The sequence below is a fragment of the Salmo salar genome, chromosome ssa28 (assembly GCF_905237065.1).
Source record: "Salmo salar chromosome ssa28, Ssal_v3.1, whole genome shotgun sequence".
Classification (NCBI taxonomy): domain Eukaryota; kingdom Metazoa; phylum Chordata; class Actinopteri; order Salmoniformes; family Salmonidae; genus Salmo; species Salmo salar.
In genome coordinates this window covers 18,264,196-18,287,102 of record NC_059469.1, presented here as the reverse complement: position 1 = coordinate 18,287,102, position 22,907 = coordinate 18,264,196, and the positions used below count along the sequence as shown (strand labels likewise).

Genomic DNA, 22,907 nt, shown 5'->3' with positions numbered 1-22,907 from the left:
CTACACTCAATCATAGGACCTACTGAAGAGATTAGTCTTCAATATAGACTTGAAGGTTGAGACCGAGTCTGCCTCTCTCACATGGATAGGCAGATCATTCAATGAAAATTGAGCTCTATAGGAGAAAGCCCTGCCTCCGGCTGTTTGCTTAGAAATTCTAAGGACAGTAAGGAGGCCTGCATCTTGTGACCGTAGCGTGTGTGTAGGTATGTACGGCAGGACCAAATTGGAAAGATAGGTAGGAACAAGCCCATGTAATGCTTTGTAGGTTATCAGTAAAACCTTGAAATCGGCCCTAGCCTTAACAGGAAGCCAGTGTAGAGAGGCTAGCACTGGAGTAATATGATAAAAAAATGTTGGTTCTAGTCAAGATTCTAGGAGCTGTGTTTAGCACAAACTGAAGTTTATTTAGTGCTTTATCCGGGTAGCCCGAAAGTAGAGCATGGCAGTCGTCTAATCTAGAAGTGACAAAAGCATTGATACATTTTTCTGCCACAGTTTTGAACAGAAAGTTTCTGTTTTTTGCAATGTTACAAAGATGGAAAAAAGCTGTCCTTGAAATATTGTTGATATGTTCGTCAAAAGAGAGATCAGGGTCCAGAGTAATGCCAAGGTCCTTCACAGTTTTATTTGAGACGACTGTACAACCGTCAAGATTACTTGTCAGATCCAACAGAAGATCTCTGTGTTTCTTGGGACCTAGAACTAGCATCTCTGTTTTGTCTGAGTTTAAAAGTTAAACATTTGCCGCCATCCACTTCCTTATGTCTGAAACATAAGCTTCCACGGAGGGCAATTTTGGGGCTTCACCATGTTTCATCGAAATGCACAGCTGTGTATCGTCCGCATAGCAGTGAAAGTTAACATTATGTTTCCGAATGACATCACCAAGAGGTAAAATATATAATGAAAACAATAGTGGTCCTAAAACAGAACCTTGAGGTACACCGAAATTTACAGTTGATTTCTCAAAGGACAAACCATCCACAGAGACAAACTGATATCTTTCCAACAGATAAGATCTAAACCAGGCCAGAACTTGGGTTTCCAAACTCTCCAAAAGAATGTGGTGATCAATGGTATCAAAAGCAGCACTAAGGTCTAGGAGCACGAGGACAGATGCAAAGCCTTGGTCTGACGCCATTAAAAGGTCATTTACCACCTTCACAGGTGCAGTCTCAGTGCTATGATGGGGTCTAAAACCAGACTGAAGCATTTCATATACATTGTTTGTCTTCAGGAAGACAGTGAGTTGCTGAGCAATAGCTTTTTTTGACATTTTTGAGAGGAATGGGAGATTTGATATAGGCAAATAGTTAAAAAAAATATATTTTCTGTGTCAAGGTTTGGCTTTTTCAAGAGAGGCTTTATTACTGACACTTTTAGTGAGTTTGGTACACATTCGGTGGATAGGGAGTCGTGTATTATGTTCAACATAGGAGGGCCAAGCACAGGAAGCAGCTCTTTCAGTAGTTTAGTTGGAAAAGAGTCCAGTATGCAGCTTGAAGGTTTAGAGGCCAAGACTATTTTCATCAATTTGACATATAAAATCCTCTTAGGCTTCACTCCCCCCATCTGAGATATCTACTGTAGCTCTCATTCTTCACATACAACACCTATTCTGTTAAAGGTCCCCAAAGCACACACGATCCCTGGGTCGGTCCTCTTTTCAGCTCGCTGCAGCTAGCGACTGGAACGAGCTAGCGTCTTAGGACGGTAAGTTGGTGGTTGGAGACATCCCTCTAGTGGTGTGGGGGTATTTATCTTGTCTTATCCGGTGTATTGTGTGAATTTAAATATGCTCTCTCTAATTCTCTCTTTCTCTCTTTCTGTCTTTCTCTCGGAGGACCTGAGCCCTAGGACCATGCCTCAGGACTACCTGGTATGATGACTCCTTGCTGTCCCCAGTCTACCTGGCCGTGCTGCTGCTCCAGTTTCAACTGTTCTGCCTGCGGCTATGGAACCCTGACCTGTTCACCGGACGTGCTTGTTGCACCCTCGACAACTACTATGATTATTATTATTTGACCATGCTGGTCATTTATGAACATTTTAAGATCTTGACCATGTTCTGTTATAATATCCACCCTGCACAGCCAGATGAGGACTGGCCACCCCTCATAGCCTGGTTCCTCTCTAGGTTTCTTCCTAGGTTTTTGGCCTTTCTAGGGAGTTTTTCCTAGGGAGTTTTTCCTAGCCACCGTGCTTCTTTCACATGCATTGCTTGCTGTTTGGGGTTTTAGGCTGGGTTTCTGTACAGCACTTTGAGATATCAGCTGATGTACGAAGGGCTATATAAATACATTTGATTTGATTTGAACGAGCTGCAACAAACACTCAAACTGGACAGTTTTATCTCAATCTCTTCATTCAAAGACTCAATCATGGACACGCTTATTGACAGTTGTGGCTGCTTTGTGTGATGTATTGTTGTCTCTACCTTCTTGACCTTTGTGCTGTTGACTGTGCCCAATAATGTTTGTACCATGTTTTGTGCTGCTACCATGTTGTTATGTTGTGTTGCTACCATGCTGTGTTGTCATGTGTTGCTGCCTTGCTATGTTGTTGTCTAGGTCTCTCTTTATGTAGTACTTGTGTTGTTTCTCTTGTCATGATGTGTGTTTTGTCCTATGTTTATATTGTATTTATATATTTATTTTAATCCCAGGCCCCCATCCCCGCAGGAGGCCTTTTGCCTTTTGGTAGGCCGTCATTGTAAATAAGAATTTGTTCTTAACTGACTTGCCTAGTTAAATAAAAGTTGAATAAAAATAAAAAAAAATAAAGAGATATATTATTAAAAAACTTGAGTGTCTCCCTTGATTCTAGGTCCTGGCAGTGTTGTCCAGACTCAGGACAACTGAGCTTTGGAGAAATACACAGATTTAAAGAGGAGTCCGTAATTTGCTTTCTCATGATCATGATCTTTTCGTCAAAGAATATCATGAATTTATCACTGCTGAAGTGAAAGCCATCCTCTCTTCGGGAATGTTGCTTTTTGTTAGCTTTGCGACAGTATCAAAAATACATTTTGGATTCTTCTTATTCTTCTCAATTAAGTTGGAAAAATAGGATGATCGAGCAGGTCATGTCTCTCCAAGCTAGTCGGAAGACTTCCAGTTTGGTGTTGCGCCATTTCCGTTAAATTTAGGGTATTACGCAAGGTTACATTTAGTTCCTCAGTTAGGTGGTTAACTGATTTTTGTACTCTGACGTCCCTGGGTAGGTGGAGGGAGTCTGGAAGGGCATCTAGGAATCTTTGGGTTGTCCAAGAATTTATAGCACCGCTTTTGATGATCCTTGGTTGGGGTCTGAGCAGATTATTTGTTGCAATTGCAAACGTAATAAAACGGTGGTCCGATAGTCCAGGATTATGAGGAAAAACATTAAGATCCACAATATTTATTCCAAGGGACAAAACTAGGTCCCGAGTATGACCATGGCAGAGAGTAGGTCCGGAGACATGTTGGACAAAACCCATTGAGTCAATAATGGCTCCGAAAGCCTTTTGGAGTGGGTCTGTGGACTTTTCCATGTGAATATTAAAGTCACCAAAAATTTGAATATTATCTGCCATGACTACAAGTTCCGATAGGAATTCAGGGAACTCAGTGTGGAACGCTGTATACGGCCCAGGAGGCCTGTAAACAATAGCTATAAAAAGTGATTGAGTAGGCTGCATAGATTTTATGACTAGAAGCTCAAAAGACGAAAACAATATTCTTTTTTGGGAAAATTGAAATATGTTATCGTAAATGTTAGCAACACTTCTGCCTTTGCGGGATGCGCAGGGGATATGGTCACCGGTGTAACCAGTAGGAGAGTCCTCATTTAACACAGTAAATTTATCAGGCTTAAGCCATGTTTCAGTCAGGCCAATCACATCAAGATTGTGATCAGTGATTAGTTCATTGACTATAACGGCCTTGAGGGAGGGATCTAACATTAAGTAACCCTATTTTGAGATGTGAGATATCACAATCTCTTTCAATAATGACAGGAATGGAGGAGGTCTTTATTTTTAAGGCGAACACCGCCATGTTTAGTTTGCCCAACCTAGATCGAGGCACAGACACGGTCTCAATAGGGATAGCTGAGCTGACTACACTGACAATGCTTGTGGCAGACTCCACCAAGCTGGCAGGCTGGCAGGCTGGCTAACAGCCTGCTGCCTGGCCTGCGCCCTTTCTCATTGTGGAGCTAGAGGAGCCTTGTCTAGCCCTGTCTATGTTCATAGATAAGATGAGAGCACCCCTCCAGCTAGGATGGAGTCCGTCACTCCTCAGCAGGCCAGGTTTGGTCCTGTTTGTGGGTGAGTCCCAGAAAGAGGGACAATTATTTACAAATTCTATCTTTTGGAAGGGGCAGAAAACACTTTTCAACCAACAATTGAGTTGTGAGACTGCTGTAGAGCTCATCACTCCCCCTAATTGGGAGGGGGCCAGAGACAATTACTCAATGCCGACACATCTTTCTAGCTGATTTGCACGCTGAAGCTATGTTGCGCTCGGTGATGTCGACATGGATAACAATATCCCTATACTCTCTACACTTGCCAGTTTTAGCCTTAGCAAGCACCATCTTCAGATTAGCCTTAACGTTGGTAGTCCTGCTCCCTGGGTAACATTGTATGATCGCTGGATGATTTTTTAAAGTCTAATACTATGGGTAATGGAGTCGCCAATGACTATCGTGTTCAATTTGTCAGAGCTAATGGTGGGAGGCTTCGGCGTCTCAGACCCCGTAAAGGGTGGAGGAGAGACCAGAGAAGACTCGGCCTCTGACTCCGACTCGTGGCTTAATGGGGAGAACCTGTTTAAAGTTTCTGTCGACTGAATGAGCGACACCGGTTGAGCATTCCTGCAACATTTCCTTCCAGAAGCCATGAGAAAATTGTCCGGCTGCGGGGACTGTGCTTGGGGATTTATACAACAATCTGTACTTATTGGTGGCACAGACGCTGTTTCATCCTTTCCTACACTTAAATTAACCTTGCCTAACAATTGCGTCTGAAGCTGGGCTTGCAGCACAGCTATCCTCGCCATAAGGCGATCGTTCTCCTGTATATTATGAGTACAGCGACTACAATTAGAAGGCATAATGTTAATGTTACTACTTAGCTTCGGCGGGTGGAGGTCGTGTAGAACCATGTCCAGATAAACCGTCCGGGGTGAAAAAGTTGAATGAAAAAAGTTGAGCGAGGGAAAAATAAAAATATAAAACGGTGAAGTTGGCAGGTAGCAAAGAAACATTAGCAACAAACCTCACAGCAGCACATAAACAAGTCTACAAGTTGTGACCGGAAATGACGGTAGAATGCCTTCGCCAGCCGTCAAAACAAAACTAGAACTAGAACAGACAGTAGATGTTACACATTAGTTGTGGTTTCACCAACTGGTCAGATAGTGTCAGTATAACCCATATGATCATTTGACTTTGGAATGGGGTACTTGCAATGCTGTCTTTACTGTGTACTGTACACAATGTCCCCCTTTATTCTCCACTTGGCTTTAGCTCAGCGGTCTAACAGTCTTGTAGCACGCTGACAAATTTCCCCCTTTATTTTCCTCTAGGCTTTAGCTCAGTGGACTGACAGTCTTGTGGTACGCTGACAAATTTCCACCTTTATTCTTCTCTAGGCTTTAGCTCAGCGGTCTAACAGTCTTGTGGCACACTGACAAATTTCCCCCTTTATTCTCCTCTAGGCTTTCCCCACATGGCAGCTTATTGTCATTGTTGCTATATAAATACAAGATGGCATAGCAGTCGGATGTCTGTTTTGTTCGTCTTGTCCCGTCCCGTGTATATATCGTTTTTCTTTGTATATATTTTTTACATTTTTTATCTCAATTTCCATCTACGGACTGAACATACTCTCCTGCAACCCGCAACACCCAATGTGGTATGAATCTGCTATTGTTTATACTTTAGAACCGGAACCCCCCCTCAGAAGCTATCCAGCTAACTACCTACTAGCTAGTAGTCAGTTAGCCACTGCTAGTGGTAATCACCATTAACTCGGACATCTGCCAGCCTCAGCCCGATCAAGCGCGATATCAACCCAGAGCATATCAGACTGCTTTTATCTACCACATCTCCGGGTTTCCTACCGCAAGCTCTGAACCTTTACTCTGGATCATCGCAGCTAGCTAGCTGCTATCCAAGTGGCTACTCCTGGCTAATGTCTCTGTCCCGAAACAAGCACCAGTTAGCCTGGAGCTAGCCTCGAGCTAGGCCCATATCCCGGCTAGACGAAGAGATCCATCAGACAATTCCTGGGCTTCAATTACCTCTTTTGCCAATTGGCATGGACCCTTTGCTGCCAACACGGAACCCCGCCGATCCATCACGACTGGTCTGCCGACGTAACCGTCCGAGGGGGTTTCAACAGGCTCTCCCGTTGCGACGTCCCCCTGAGGCCCATCTGCTAGCCTGCTAGCCCCGGCCTGCTAGCTGTCTGAATCGCTGTGCCTCCAGCTCGCTTAGCTACACACTGGGCCCTATGATCACTCGGCTACACATGCATCTCCCTAATGTCAATATGCCTTGTCTATTTTTGTTTTGGTTAGTGATGTTTGTCTGATTTCACTGTAGATCCTCCAGCCCTGCTCAATATGCCTTACCTAGCCCTTTTATTCCACCCTCCACACATGCGATGATTTCACCTGGCTTAAATGGTGCCTCTAGAGACAAAACCTCTATCATCGTCACTCACTTACCTCCACTGTACTCACATCCTACCATACCCTTGTCTGTACATTATGCCTTGAATCTATTCTTCCGCTTCCAGAAATCTGCTCCTTTTACTCTGTTCCGAACGCACTAGATGACCAGTTCTTTTAGCCTTTAACCGTATTCTTATCCTACTTCTCCTCTGTTCCTTTGGTGATGTAGAGGCTAACCCAGGCCTTGCAGCCCCCAGCACCACTCCCATTTCCCAGGCGCTCTCATTTGTTGACTTCTGTAACCGTAAAAGCATTGGTTTCATGCATGTCAACATTAGAAGCCTCCTCCCAAAGTTTGTTTTATTCACTGCTTTAGCACACTCCGCCAACCTGGATGTCCTAGTCTATCTATAATATTGTCTGACAAGATAGAACTGCCAAAGGGGCCGGAGTCACAATCTACTGCAGAGAGTTCTGTCATACTATCCAGGTCTGTGCCCAAACAATTCAAGCTTCTACTTTTAAAAAATCCACCTTTCCAGAAACAAGTCTCTTACCATTGCCGCTTGTTATAGACCCCCTTCAGCCCCCAGCTGCGCCCTGGACACCATATGTGAATTGATCGCCCCCCCCATCTATCTTCAGAGTTCGTACTGTTAGGTGACCTAAACTGGGACATGCTTAACACCCCGGCCGTCCTACAATCTCAGCTAGATGCCCTCAATCTCACACAAATTATCAAGGAACCTACCAGGTACAACCCTAAATCCGTAACCATGGGCACCCTCTTAGATATCATCCTGACCAACTTGCCCTCTAAATAAAACTCTGCTGTCTTCAACCAGGATCTCAACGATCGCTGCCTCATTGCCTGCGTCCGTAATGGGTCCACGGTCAAACGACAACCCCTCATCACTGTCAAACGCTCCCTAAAGCACTTCAGCGAGCAGGCCTTTCTAATCGACCTGGCCCGGGTATCCTGGAAGGATATTGACCTCATCCCGTCAGTAGAGGATGCCTGGTTGCTCTTCAAAAGTGCCTTCCTCTCCATCTTAAATAAGCATGCCCCATTCAAATAATGTAGAACTAAGAACAGATATAGCCCTTGGTTCACCCCAGACTTGACTGCCCTTGACCAGCACAAATATACTATGTCCGTTAGGAAATCAAAGGCTATCTTTTTCAAACAGAAATTTGCTTCCTGCAGCACTGATTCCAAAAAGTTTTGGGACACTGTAATGTCCATGGAGAATAAGAGCACCTCTTCCCAGCTGCTCACTGCACTCAGGATAGGAAACACTGTCACCAACGATAAATCTACGATAATCAATAATTTCAAGAAGCATTTATCTACGGCTAGCCATGCTTTCCACCTGGCTACCCCTATGCCAGCCAACAACTCAGCACCCCCTGCAGCAAAGCCAAGTTAATAAACAGATCACTGACCATTTCGAATCCCACCTTACCTTCTCCACTATGCAATCTGGTTTCCAAGCTGGTCATGGGTGCACCTCAGCCATGCTCAAGGTCCTAAACGATATCATAACCACCATCGATAAAAGACAGCCGTCTTCATCAACCTGGCCAAGGCTTTCAACTCTGTCAATCATCGCATTCTTATCGGCAGACTTAATAGCCTTGGCTTGTCAAATGACTGCCTCGCCTGGTTCACCAACTACTTCTCAGATAGAGTTCAGTGTGTCAAATTGGAGGGCCTGTTGTCCGGACCTCTGGCAGTCTCTATGGGGGTGCCACAGGGTTCAATTCTCGGGTTGACTCTTTTCTCTGTATATATCAATGATGTTGCTCTTGCTGCTGGTGATTCTATGATCCACCTCTACGCAGACGACACCATTCTGAAAACATCTGGCCCTTGTTTGGACACTGTGCTAACAAACCTCCAAACGAGCTTCAACGCCATACAACAATCCTTCCGTGGCCACCAAATGCTTTTAAATGGTAGTAAAACTAAGTGCATGCACTTCAACCGATTGCTGCCCGCACCCTCCCGCCGACTTGCATCACTACTCTGGGCGGTTCTGACCTAGAATATGTGGACAACTACAAATACCTAGGTGTCTGGTTAGACTGTAAACTCTCCTTCCAGACTACATTATTAAGCATCTCCAATCCAAAATTCAATCTAGAATCGGCTTCCTCTTTCGCAACAAAGCCTATTTCACTCATGCTGCCAAACATACCCTCGTAAAACTGACTATCCTACTGATCCTTGACTTCGGCGATGTCATTTACAAAATAGCCCCCAACACTCTACTCAGTAAGCTGGATGTAGTCTATCACAGTGGGGTGGCAGATAGCCTAGTGGTTAGAGTGTTGGACTAGTAACTGGAAGTTTCCAAGATCGAATCCCTGAGCTGACAAGGTAAAAATCTGTTGTTCTGCCCCTGAACAAGGCAGTTAACCCAATGTTCATAGGTTGTCATTGAAAATAAGAATTTGTTCTTAACTGACTTGCCTTGGTAAATTTAAAAAACAGTGCCATCCGTTTTGTCACCAAAGCCCCTTATACCACCCACCACTGCGACCTGTATCCTCTCGTTGGCTGGTCCTCACTACATATCTGTCGCCAAACCCACTGACTCCAGGACATCTTTAAGTTTTTGCTAGGTAAAGCCCCGCCTTATCTCAGCTCACTGGTCACCATAGCAACACCCACCCATAGCACGCGCTCCAGCAGGTATATTGCACTGGTCCTTTGGCCGCCTTTCCTTCCAGTTCTCTGCTGCCAATGACTGGAACGAATTGCAAAATCTCTGAAGATGGAGTCTTATATCTCCCTCTCTAACTTTAAGCATCAGCTGTCAGAGCAGTTTACCGAAGACTGCACCTGTACACAGCCAATCTGTAAATAGCACAACCCAACTACCTCATCCCCATATTATTACTTACCCTCTTGCTCTTTTGCACCCCAGCATCTCTACTTGCACATCATCATCTGTACATCTATCACTCCAGGATTAATGCTAAATTGTAAATATTTCACCTCTATGGCCTATTTATTGCCTTACCTCCCTTATCTTACCTCATTTGCACACACTGTAAATATACACTTTTTCCCTATTGTGTTATTGACTGTATGTTTGTTTATTCCATGTGTAACTCTGTGATGTTGTTGTTTGTGTCGCACTGCTTTGCTTTATCTTGGCCAGGTCGCAGTTGTAAATGAGAACTTGTTCTCAACTGGCCTACCTGGTTAAATAAACGTGAAATATATATATTTTTAAATCTGACCTTTCAGAATCATAACAAAACATGACTACCAGCAAAATCGATGTGCACACTTCATGTTAAAATGACAATGGATTAGATCCTGAGGCTGTTCATTTTGGTTGTTCAAATAAAAAAAGGTTCATTACAAAGGGAATGAAAGCATGTCATGTTTATGTTCATGTACTGTAAATGTAAATGCCTTGGGTTGATAAGGCCTACATTCTGTATACTGAATGTACAGTTGAAGTCGGAAGTTTACATACACTTAGGTTGGAGTCAGTAAAACTCGTTTTTCAACCACTCCACAAATTTCTTCTTAACCAACTATAATTTTGGCAAGTCGGTTAGTGTACCGAACGTCGTTGTAATGATGGTCAGACCAAGATGCAGCGTGGGGTAGGTTAATCATATTTATTAAACTTGTTTAGGATAGGGGGCAGTATTTTCACGGCCGGATAAAAAAACGTACCCGATTTAATCTGGTTATTACGCCTGCCCAGAAACTACAATATGCATATAATTATTTGATTTGCATAGAAAACACCCTAAAGTTTCTAAAACTGTTTGAATGGTGTCTGTGGGTATAACAGAACTCATATGGCAGGCCAAAACCTGAGAAGATTCCATACAGGAAGTGCCCTGTCTGACGATTTCTTGTCCTTCCATAGCCTCTTTAGAGGATCTCTGCTGTAACGTGACATTTTCTAAGGCTCCCATAGGCTCTTAGAAGGAGCCAGAACGGGGAATGATGACTCTGCAGTCCCTGGGCGAAAAACAGTAGGGCTTTTGGAAAGTGGTCGTTCTGAGAACAATGACACGGGTGCGCGTGTGCATGTGAAGACTCCATTTTCTATTTTCAGTGTTTGAACGAAAACAAGGTCTCCCGGTCGGAATATTATCGCTATTTTATGAGAAAAATCGCATACAAATTTATTTTAAACAGCGTTTGACATGCTTCGAAGTACGGTAAGGGAATATTTTGAAATTTTATGCCACGATAGGCGCCGACGCGTCACCCTTCGGATAGTGTCTTGAACGCAAGAACAAAACGCAGCTATTTGGATATAACTATGGATTACTTGGAACCAAAACAACATTGGGTGTTGAAGTAGAAGTCCTGGGAGTGCATTCTGACGAAGAACAGCAAAGGTAATCACATTTTTCTTATAGTAAATCGGAGTTTGGTGAGTGCCACACTTGGTGTGTGTCAAAATAGCTAGCCATGATGGCCGGGCTATCTACTCAGAATATTGCAAAATGTGCTTTCACCGAAAAGCTATTTTAAAATCGGACACCGTGATTGCATAAAGGAGTTCTGTATCTATAATTCTTAAAATAATTGTTATAATTTTTGTGAACGTTTATCGTGAGTAATTTAGTAAATTCACCGGAAGTTTTCGGTGGGTATGCTAGTTCTGAACGTCACATGCTAATGTAAAAAGCAGTTTTTTTATATAAATATGAACTTGATTGAACAAAACATGCATGTATTGTATAACCTCTTACATCTAGACGTTCCGCTAGCGGAACACCTGCTCCAATATCCAATGATAGGCGTGGCGCGAATTACAAATTCCTCAAAAATACAAAAACTTCAATTTTTCAAACATATGACTATTTCACAGCATTTTAAAGATAAGACTCTCCTTTATCTAACCACACTGTCCGATTTCAAAAAGGCTTTACAACGAAAGCAAAACATTAGATTATGTCAGCAGAGTACCAAGCCAGAAATAATCAGACACCCATTTTTCAAGCTAGCATATAATGTCACAAAAACCCAGAAGACAGCTAAATGCAGCACTAACCTTTGATGATCTTCATCAGATGACAACCCTAGGACATTATGTTATACAATACATGCATGTTTTGTTCAATCAAGTTCATATTTATATCAAAAAACAGCTTTTTACATTAGCATGTGACTAGCATGTGACTAGCATTCCCACCGAACACTGCCGGTGAATTTATTAAATTACTCACGATAAACGTTCACAAAAAGCATAACAATTATTTTAAGAATTATAGATACAGAACTCCTCTATGCACTCGATATGTCCGATTTTAAAATAGCTTTTTGGTGAAAGCACATTTTGCAATATTCTAAGTACATAGCCCAGGCATCACGGGCTAGCTATTTAGACACCCGGCAGGTTTAGCATTCACCAATATCAGATTTACTATTATAAAAGATTGATTACCTTTTGTTGTCTTCGTCAGAATGCACTCCCAGGACTTCTACTTCAATAACAATTGTTGGTTTGGTCCAAAATAATCCATCGTTATATCCGAAAAGCGGCGTTTTGTTCGTGCGTCCCAGACACTATCTGAAATGGTAAATGGTGCATGGCGCAATTCGTGACAAAAAATATCCAAATATTCCATTACCGTACTTCGAAGCATGTCAACCGCTGTTTAAAATCCATTTTTATGCCATTTTTCTCGTAAAAAAGCGATAATATTCCGACCGGGAATCTCCTTTTAGTTAAACAGAGGAAAGTAAACAAAGCTTTCGGTCGACGCGGGCACGATCCTGAGTCTCACAGTACTGTAACCAGCCACTACCCAAACGCGCTACTTTTTTTCAGCCAGAGCCTGCAAAGCCACGATTCAGCTTTTTACCGCCTTCTGAGACCCTATGGCAGCCGTAGGAAGTGTCACGGAACAGCTAAGATCCTCACTCTTCAATAAACAGAGACAAGAAGAACGACACCTTGTCAGACAGGCCACTTCCTGCATGAAACCGTGTCAGGTTTTTGCCTGCCAAATGAGTTCTGTTGTACTCACAGACACAATTCAAACAGTTTTAGAAACTTTAGGGTGTTTTCTATCCATATGTAATAAGTATATGCATATTCTAGTTACTGGGTAGGAGTGGTAACCAGATTAAATCGGGTACGTTTTTTATCCAGCCGTGAAAATACTGCCCCCTAGCCATAACAGGATAACATAATGTCCTAGGAGTGTCATCTGATGAAGATCATCAAAGGTTAGTGCTGCATTTAGCTGTGGTTTTGGTTTTTGTGACATTATATGCTAGCTTGAAAAATGGCTGTGTGATTATTTCTGGCTGGGTACTCTCCTGACATAATCTAATGTTTTGCTTTCATTGTAAAGCCTTTTTGAAATCGGACAATGTGGTTAGATAAAGGAGAGTCTTGTCTTTAAAATGGTGTAAAATAGTCATCTGTTTGAAAAATTGAAGTTTTTGGATTTCTGAGGTGTTTGTGATTCGCGACACGCTCTATCATTGGATATTGGCGAGGCGTTCCACTAGCGGCACATCTAGATGTAAGAGGTTAATGATAACCAGCAACAAAACAAAAAAGAGAAACCAACGAAACATACAGCCTTGTAGGGCTCAACAGCAACAATACAAAAAACAAGATCCCACAAACAACAGGTGGGAAAAGGCTGCCTAAATATGATCCTCAATCAGAGACAATGATAGACAGCTGCCTCTGATTGGGAACCATACCAGGCCAACATAGAAATACAAAAAACTAGAGCACCCACCCTAGTCACACCCTGACCTAACCAAAATAGAGAATAAAAAGGCTCTAAGGTCAGGGCGTGACAGTTAGGATATTTACCTTGTGCATGACACAGGTAATTTTTCCAACAATTGTTTACAGACAGATTATTTCACTTATAATTCACTGTATCACAATTCAGTGGGTCAGAAGTTTACATACACTAAGTTGACTGTGCCTTTAAACAACATGGAAAATTACAGAAAATGATGTCATGGATTTAGAAGCTTCTGATAGGCTAATTGACATCATTTGAGTCAATTGGAGGTGTACCTGTGGATGTATTTCAAGGCCTACCTTCAAACTCAGTGCCTCTTTGCTTGACATCATGGGAAAATCAGAAGAAATCAATAAATTGTAGACCCCCACAAGTCTGGTTCATCCTTGGGAGCAATTTTCAAACGCCTTTTGGTACCACATTCATCTGTACAAACAATAGTACGCAAGTATAAACACCATGGGACCACGCAGCCGTCATACCGCTCAGGAAGGAGACGCGTTCTATCTCCTAGAGATAAACGTACTTTGATGCGAAAAGTGCAAATCAATCCCAGAACAACAGCAAAGGACCTTGTGAAGATGCTGGAGGAAACAGTTACAAAAGTATCTATATCCACAGTAAAACGAGTCCTATATCGATATAACCTGAAAGGCCGCTCAGCAAGGAAGAAGCCACTGCTCCAAAACCTCCATAAAAAAAGCCAGACTACGGTTTGCAATTGCACATGGGGAGAAAGATATTACTTTTTGGAGAAATGTCCTCTGGTCTGATGAAACAAAAGTTTGGCCATAATGACCATCGTTATGTTTGGAGGAAAAAAGGTTAGGCTTGCAAGCCAAAGAACACCATCCCAACCGTGAAGCACGGGGGTGACAGTATCATGTTGTGGGAGTGCTTTGCTGCAGGAGGGACTGGTGCACTTTACAAAATAGATGGCATTATGAGGCAGGAAAATTATGTGGATATATTGAAGCAAGACATCAGTCAGGAATTTAAAGTTTGCTCGCAAATGGGTCTTTCAAATGGACAATGACCCCAAGCATACTTCCAAAGTTGTGGCAAAATGGCTTAAGGACAACAAAGTCAAGGTATTGGAGTGGCCATCACAAAGCCCTGACCTCAATCCTATAGAACATTTGTGGGCAGAACTGAAAAAGTGTGTCCGAGTAAGGACACCTAGAAACCTGACTCAGTTACACCAGCTCTGTCAGGAGGAATGGGCCAAAATTCACCCAACTTATTGTGGGAAGCTTGTGGAAGGCTATCTGAAACGTTTGACCCAAGTTCAACAATTTAAAGGCAATGCTACCAAATGCTAATTGAGTATATGTAAACTTCTGACCCACTGGGAATGTGATGAAAGAAATAAAAGCTGAAATAAATCATTCTCTCTACTATTATTCTGACATTTCACATTGTTAAAGTAAAGTGGAGATCCTAACTGACCTAAGACAGGGAATTTTTACTAGGATTAAATGTCAGGAATTGTTAAATACTGAGTTTAAATGTATTTGGCTAAGGTGTATGTAAACTTCCGACTTCAACTGTATACACAAAATGTTTAGGTGGTCTATTCGGAGCAATTTTACGATTGGTCTACAACACACTGATAATTTCAAGACATATTAGAAAAATATATATTATTTGCAATAATTTTGCATTTTTATGCTAGATATTAAGTTATTTATAAAGCTAAATAAAAACAACATAATAAAAAAACTTTTTTAAAGTTGTAAAAATAGAATATGTAGTGCCGGTTTCCTGGACTTAAAACAAGCTCAATGGAGAATCTCCACTGAAAAATATTTTTAGTCCAGAACTAGGCTTAATATTCAGGAAACCACCCTGAAATTAATAGTGGAACAGTCAGTCAGTCCGTAGATTATTGCTGAATGTTTTCTCATCGTCAGTAACACGGTTCAGAGCATAGAGACCTGCCATATCCTGCTTCATCATGGGAAGGTCATCTGCTGGCCAACAGTTCACCTCGAGGCGCTGGGGAAGCAAAGCGGTATCAATATAAGTAATATCAATTTGCAGTGAAAGTATTCTTCAAAATGTATCTCAGAATAGTTAAAAAACTATGAGACAGGCCCAGATGAAATGTCCCAGCCTTATTGATCAGATTGTCATAATTTATTTTATTTTATTTAGCAGCAATAAGAATTCTCTTTCAAGTGCTAAATATTCAAGAGAAAAACTAAAATGCCATTGCCAGAAATTTCCCATTGCCTCGGTACAGTTTGTAGACTAATGGGGATGAGAGAGAGGGAGGACATAGCCAGGAACCAGCCCACCCCGTAGGCCCACCACGGGTACACATAGGTGTTGTTGAACTTCAGAGGGTTGTACTTCAGCGGCGAGAACCCAAAAGTTCCCTGGAAGAGAAATTATATGTCCAAAATATGTTGTTTCGTTCTTATCTCATCTTATTTTATATTAATAGCATATGGTATTGTAAGCAACTGCAATTGTGAAATTATACCCATAAATGTAAGAAAAATAATGATAAAAATGGACTTGACCTAAAGTCACTGTGCACATAGTAGGGGTGATGTATAGCCAACAGTACTTCACCAGAGACTTGGGCCTGTTGCCAATCATATCCTCAATGTTGTCACAGAAACGTTCATCACCTTGGACAGAGACAGACAGGTGTACTCATGAACAGTTTCCTTGTTTTTAAAGGGATAGTTAAAGGAACTATAACTATGAACTATAACAAAATACTTTCAATAAGAATAAATATGGTGATGAAGTTAGTTTTCCATATTGGTGTATTACCATATATCCATCCAATACTGAGTGACGGCATATGGAGAGGAGTAGCAGAGTGGCACCACTGCACACATAATGATCAAACAGCTGGATGATGTAGAGGCCACACTGCAGCCAAATAGACATTCATTACAACTCATTTGAGATATCTAGTTTGACAAAAAGCCTTGCTTAGACACCCTTTCATCGCTGATTGTTTTAAAGTTATTTTACCTCTACTTACCTCAAATCAAAGTTTATTGGTCACGTGCACAGTTTAGAAGATGTAGCAGGTGCAGCAAAATGCTAGTGTTACTAGCTCATAACAGTGCAGTAAAAATGTAAAATCAAGTACACAAATAGTAATTAAAAACTAGAAACATGAATAAAGTAAAAAATAACACAAAAAAAACAAATTACTGTAAAGTTGGCTAGGAGCTTGAAACAGGTCGCAATCTCATTTGTTCTTCTATCAGAGAACCACTTCTACCTGTCATCACACAACAACAATAGTTTGAGAGCTGTTTTTGCAGCGGTGACCTGTGTCTGTGACCTCTCACTATGTGACCATGACGAGTCCGACCAGGCAGCAGTAGCAGCAGCTCCCTCCGGTAGCCCTTTCTAAGGATGTTGGGGTAGATGTCCGTTACCAAGGTCATAAGGCTCTCAAGGCTGACAAACTGGAGAACTTGAGAAAGAGGGTAATGTACATGGGAAGGGAGAGGGAGGGACACAGCAGGGACAGGACACCTAGGTGGAGGGTGTGGTGGGTGTTGAGCTCTTACCTGGCTGTCCAATCCTAACAGGATGATCATGGTGAAGAAACACACAGCCCAGAACTGAGGGCAGGGGAGCAGGGACACTGCCTGGGAGTACACTATGAACACCAGGCCAGGACCTGCAGTAGGGCAACAACAAGACAAACCGTTACAGTATATCTGTACCTCTGTACCAAATGTAATTCAATTGAACTAATTAAATGAAATATTCTGTTATGTGTAATAGTATGTCAGCAAAGTTGATGATTCCATGAGGCGAGACAGTGCTTCCAGCAGACAAGGTGAAGGTGCATTAAAAAAAAGTCAGTTGAGGGAAGTGTGAGCTGCGACTACTTTACCCAGCTAAAGCAGATGGGCCAGTGCTGATGGTTAAAGTGGAGGCTGAGGATAACATAGAAAACCAGATACTGTTCGTCTTAAATATAATTTTTCTCTCTCGGCTTTCCACTCTCTCAGTTTAGGTAAATCAATGAGCTAGTTCGGGGCTACAACAAAATAGTGAAATGTCTGGGTGTCCCCAAAGAGAGGTTTGGATACCACTGCTTTAGAGTGTCACCTGACTCAGCAACTACGAAGATGTCCATACCCTGTTCTCCAGCTATATAACCGAGTATGGAGAAGATGGCAAAACCAGACACAAAGCTGGTACCACTGTTCAACAAGCACAGATAGGAGTCTCTGCAAGGCACAAAATCGCAGAACAAGTTTTCAACATATTAGGTCACCATCCTCTTTCACACACATTATTGTCATTGGCAAGGGTCTAATAAGATTTAAATACAGTTGCTTAACGTTCAGGGCAATTGAGGTAATACAACATACCATGTCATGTTGTGACAGAAATCTTCCTGGCAAAGCTGAATGAGCCAACTATGCAAGATCTTCACTGTGCCAAATCAGTACTGGGAATTCTAAATCAAACCCACACCCTAATACTGAAGACTCACTTGTAACAGTTGTTGTTGTATTTGTTGCAGCTTCCGAGAGAAATCAGGTATCCCAGACATACGGTGTACGAAAAAAATACCTGGGTTCCTGCATTCATCCAAACCTCATTGAAGTACTGAGTGTTTATGCTGCAGTAGTTTATGTGTCGGGGGGCTAGGGTCAGTCTGTTATATCTGGAGTATTTCTCCTGTCTTATCTGGTGTCCTATGTGAATTTAAGTATGCTCTTTCTAATTCTCTCTTTCTCTCTTTCTTTCTCTCTCTCGGAGGACCTGAGCCCTAGGACCATGCCTCAGGACTACCTGGCATGATGACTCCTTGTTGTCCCCAGTCCACCTGGCCGTGCTGCTGCTCCAGTTTCAACTGTTCTGCCTGCGGCTATGGAACCCTGACCTGTTCACTGTGATTACAATTATTTGACCATGCTGGTCATTTATGAGCATTTGAACATCTTGGCCATGTTCTGTTATAATCTCCACCCAGCACAGCCAGAAGAGGACTGGCCACCCCTCATAGCCTGGTTCCTCTCTAGGTTTCTTCCTAGGTTTTGGCCTTTCTAGGGAGTTAGTCCTAGCCACCGTGCTTCTACACCTGCATTGCTTGCTGTTTGGGGTTTTAGGCTGGGTTTCTGTACAGCACTTTGATATATCAGATGATGTAAGAAGGGCTATATAAATACATTTGATTTGATTGAAGACAAATACGAGTTTAACTTGTTATGGATAGGGGGCAGTATTTTCACGGCCGGATAATAAACGTACCCGATTTAATCTGATTATTACTCCTGCCCAGAAACTAGAATATGCATATAATTATTAGCTTTGGATAGAAAACCCTCCAAAGTTTCTAAAACTGTTTGAATGGTGTCTGTGAGTTTAACAGAACTCATTTGGCAGGCCAAAACCTGAGAAGATTCCAAACAGGAAGCGCCCTCTCTGACTATTTCTTGGCCTTCTTGATCATCTCTATCCAAAACAGGGGATCTCTGCTGTAACGTGACATTTTCAAACGCTCCCATAGGCTCTCAGAAGGCGCCAGAATGTTGATTGATGACTTTGCAGGCCATGATTGAAAAACAGTAGCGCATTTGGATAGTGGTCGATCTAAGAACAATAAGACTGGGGGCGCGTGCACGACTCCATGTTTTTATTTTTTCGTCTTACAACGAAAACAGGGTTTCCCGGACGGAATATTATCGCTTTTTTATGAGAAAAATCATATAAAAATTGATTTTAAACAGCGGTTGACATGCTTCGAAGTACGGTAATGGAATATTTTGACATTTTTTTGTCACGAAACGCGCTGGGCGCGTCACCCTTCTTTACCCTTCGGATAGTGTCTTGAACGCACGAACAAAACGCCGCTATTTGGATATAACTATGGATTATTTGGAACCAAACCAACATTTGTTATTGAAGTAGAAGTCCTGGGAGTGCATTCTGACGAAGAACAGCAAAGGTAATCCAATTTTTCTTATAGTAAATCTGAGTTTGGTGAGTACCAAACTTGGTGGGTGTCAAAATAGCTAGCCATGATGGCCGGGTTATCTACTCAGAATATTGCAAAATGTGCTTTCACCGAAAAGCTATTTTAAAATCGGACACCTCGATTGCACAAAGGAGTTCTGTATCTATAATTTTTAAAATAATTGTTATGTTTTTTTTGTGAACGTTTATCGTGAGTAATTTAGTAAATTCACCGGAAGTGTTCGGTGGGAATGCTAGTTCTGAACGTCACATGCTAATGTAAAAAGCTGGTTTTTGATATAAATATGAACTTGATTGAACAAAACATGCATGTATTGTATAACATAATGTCCTAGGAGTGTCATCTGATGAAGATCATCAAAGGTTAGTGCTGCATTTAGCTGTGGTTTTGTTTTTTGTGACATTATATGCTAGCTTGAAAAATGGGTGTCTGATTATTTCTGGCTGGGTACTCTGCTGACATAATCGAATGTTTTGCTTTCGCTGTAAAGCCTTTTTGAAATCGGACAGTGTGGTTAGATAAAGGAGAGTCTTGTCTTTAAAATGCTGTGAAATAGTCATATGTTTGAAAAATGGAAGTTTGGGGATTTTTGTCACGTTACAGCAGAGATGCTGTATTTTTGATAGAGATGCCCTAGAATGACAACAAATTGTCAGACAGGGCACTTCCTGCATGGAATCTTCTCAGGTTTTGGCCTGCCATATGAGTTCTGTTATACTCACAGACACCATTCAAACAGTTTTAGAAACTTTAGAGTGTTTTCTATCCAAATCTACTAATTATATGCATATTCTCTCGTTTCTGGGTAAGAGTAGTAACCAGTTTAAATCAGGTATGTTTTTTATCCGGCCGTGAAAATACTGCCCCCTAGCCCCAACAGGTTAACTTTGGTCAAATGTTTCGGGTAGCCTTCCACAAGCTTCCCACAATAAGTTGGGTGAATTTTGGCCCATTCCTCCTGACAGAGCTTGTGTAACTGAGTCAGGTTTCTAGGCCTCCTTGCCCGAACACGCTTTTTCAGTTCTGCCCACAAATTTTCTATAGGATTGAGGTAAGGGCTTTGTGATGGCAACTCCAATACCTTGACTTTGTTGTCCTTAAGCCATTTTGCCACAACTTTGGAAGTATGCTTGAGGTCATTGTCCGTTTGGAAGAACCATTTGTGACCAAGCTTTAACTTCCTGACTGATGTGTTGAGATGTTGCTTCAATATATCCACACAATTTTCCTGCCTCATGATGCCATCTATTTTGTAAAGTGCAGCAGTCCCTCCTGCAGCAAAGTTCCCCCACAACATGATACTGCCACCCCTGTGCTTCATGGTTGGGATGGTGTTCTTCGGCTTGCAAGCATCCCCCTTTTTCCTCCAAACATAACGATGGTCATTTGGCCAAACAGTTCTATTTTTGTTCCATCAGATCAGAGGACATTTCTCCAAAAAGTACGATATTTGTCTCCATGTGCAGTTGCACACCATAGTCTGGCTTTTTTATGGTGGTTTTGGAGCAGTGGCTTCTTCCTTGCTGAGCGGCCTTTCAGGTTATGCCGATATAGGACTCGTTTTACTGTGGATATAGATACTTTTGTAACTGTTTCCTCCAGCATCTTCACAAGGTCCTTTGCTGTTGTTCTGGGATTGATTTGCACTTTTCGCACCAAAGTACGTTCATCTCTAGGAGACAGAACGCATCTCCTTCCTGAGCGGTATGACGGCTGTGTGGTCCCATGGTGTTTATACTTGCGTACTATTGTTTGTACAGATGAATGTGGTACCTTCAGGCGTTTGGAAATTGCTCCCAAGGATGAACCAGACTTGTGGAGGTCTACAATTTTTTTCTGAGGTCTTGGCTGATTTCTTTTGATTTTCTCATGATGTCAAGCAGAGACGCTTAGTTTGAAGGTAGGCCTTGAAATACATCCACTTGTACACCTCCAATTGACTCAAATATTGTCAATTAGCCTATCAGAAGCTTCTAAAGCCATTACATAATTTTCAGGAATTTTCCAAGTTGTTTAAAGGCACAGTCAACTTAGTGTATGTAAACTTCTGACCCACTGGAATTGTGATACAGTGAATTAGAAGTGAATTAATCTGTCTGTAAACAATTGTTGGAAAAATTACTTGTGTCATGCACAAAGTAGATGTCCTATCCGACTTGCCAAAACTATAGTTTGTTAACAAGAAATTTGCGGTGGTTGAAAAACGAGTTTTAATGACTCCAACGTCAGTGTATGTAAACTTCCGACTTCAACTGTACCTCTTCTCTATATCATGTCCCTCACGTTTACACGCCTCTCCCCCACCCCATTTCCATTTCTAACACCAATGTAGAAAATTCGAGGGATAACCCAGACGGGACTCGAACGTGAATCCAGCAACACCTTAACAATTACGCCAAGAGGTAACCTCTTGACAAGGTCCCTCAGTGTTCGGTTAAGGTCGCTACAATATTAATGATATGCTTTCATGCAAGCCTTTATAAAGACTTCAAAACTGGCAGCGGACATGCTCAAGCTTTAATTAACATAACCATAGACCACTTAAACCCCCTGTAGTCGATGTCCGCAACGGAACAAAAATACAATTAGCATAATTGAAAAAATCCCCATCAAGCTAAAGAGTTTTTTTGCATGAGCTGCGTATCAATCCACCGCATCCGCCGAGGTCGGCCTTCCGCATCTGATATGACACCACTATGGAAAGATCAGACTCTCATGAACACGATGGTGTTCTCCGTCTTGCTCTACGACCCCCACCATTTGAAGGCGGTACCACCGATGTGCCAACTTCTGTCTGTAGCGTCCAAACAGTTTGGGCTACAAATTCATAGAAAAAGCAGAGACTCTCACAAGCACGTACATGTCAGTTGATTTGCTCTACTAAGCCCACAAACCTGATAAGATTGATCTGAAGGTAACCCGGCACCAGGCCAAAAAAATTATGACAGTGAATAGGGCATTTCCATGTCAAAAGGTATACGGGTCATTCCACAGTAAACAAATAATAATTTTATGAGAGTGTAAAGTATTTGGATGCAGCTTTGTTTCTTTTGTTTTTTTTTCCTCTTTGTTTCTTCAAATACCTTTATATCAGCTAAACAACAAACCAAACCAATCCTTCTCGTTACTCTTCTTGCCTGACCTCACCTTTGACCAGGGGTCAAATCATCCATTCATGTATAAACAAGAGAGGGAGGACTGGGATAAAAGTGTGACATGCCTAACCTAACTGCCGTCCTCCCAAGGCACACCAACCTTTGGTTGAATGGTTAATTTGACCCTGTAGGCACCTGCAACTTACCACAGGTGGGCTAAATAACAAAGGAAATGAGAATCTCCTGCCTTTAACTAAATATATGAGAATATTGAAAAATGTAGTCCAGGCCATTTTCTGACTTTGAAGTAAAACATCTCAATTTCAGTTTAGATTTTTCTTGGTCCTTTGAAGTCGTATATCAAAGAAATACAGCTTATTTTAGAAGAAAGAGTATTTCTAATTTTTACTA

The 22,907-nt window shown here is 41.9% G+C and overlaps 1 pseudogene; it reads right to left on the bottom strand.

Moving 5' to 3' along the window:
• Nucleotides 1-15,296: 15,296 nt before the first annotated feature.
• LOC106589213 (sodium- and chloride-dependent GABA transporter 2-like) lies at nt 15,297-22,574 on the bottom strand (annotated as a pseudogene).
• Nucleotides 22,575-22,907: the final 333 nt, after the last annotated feature.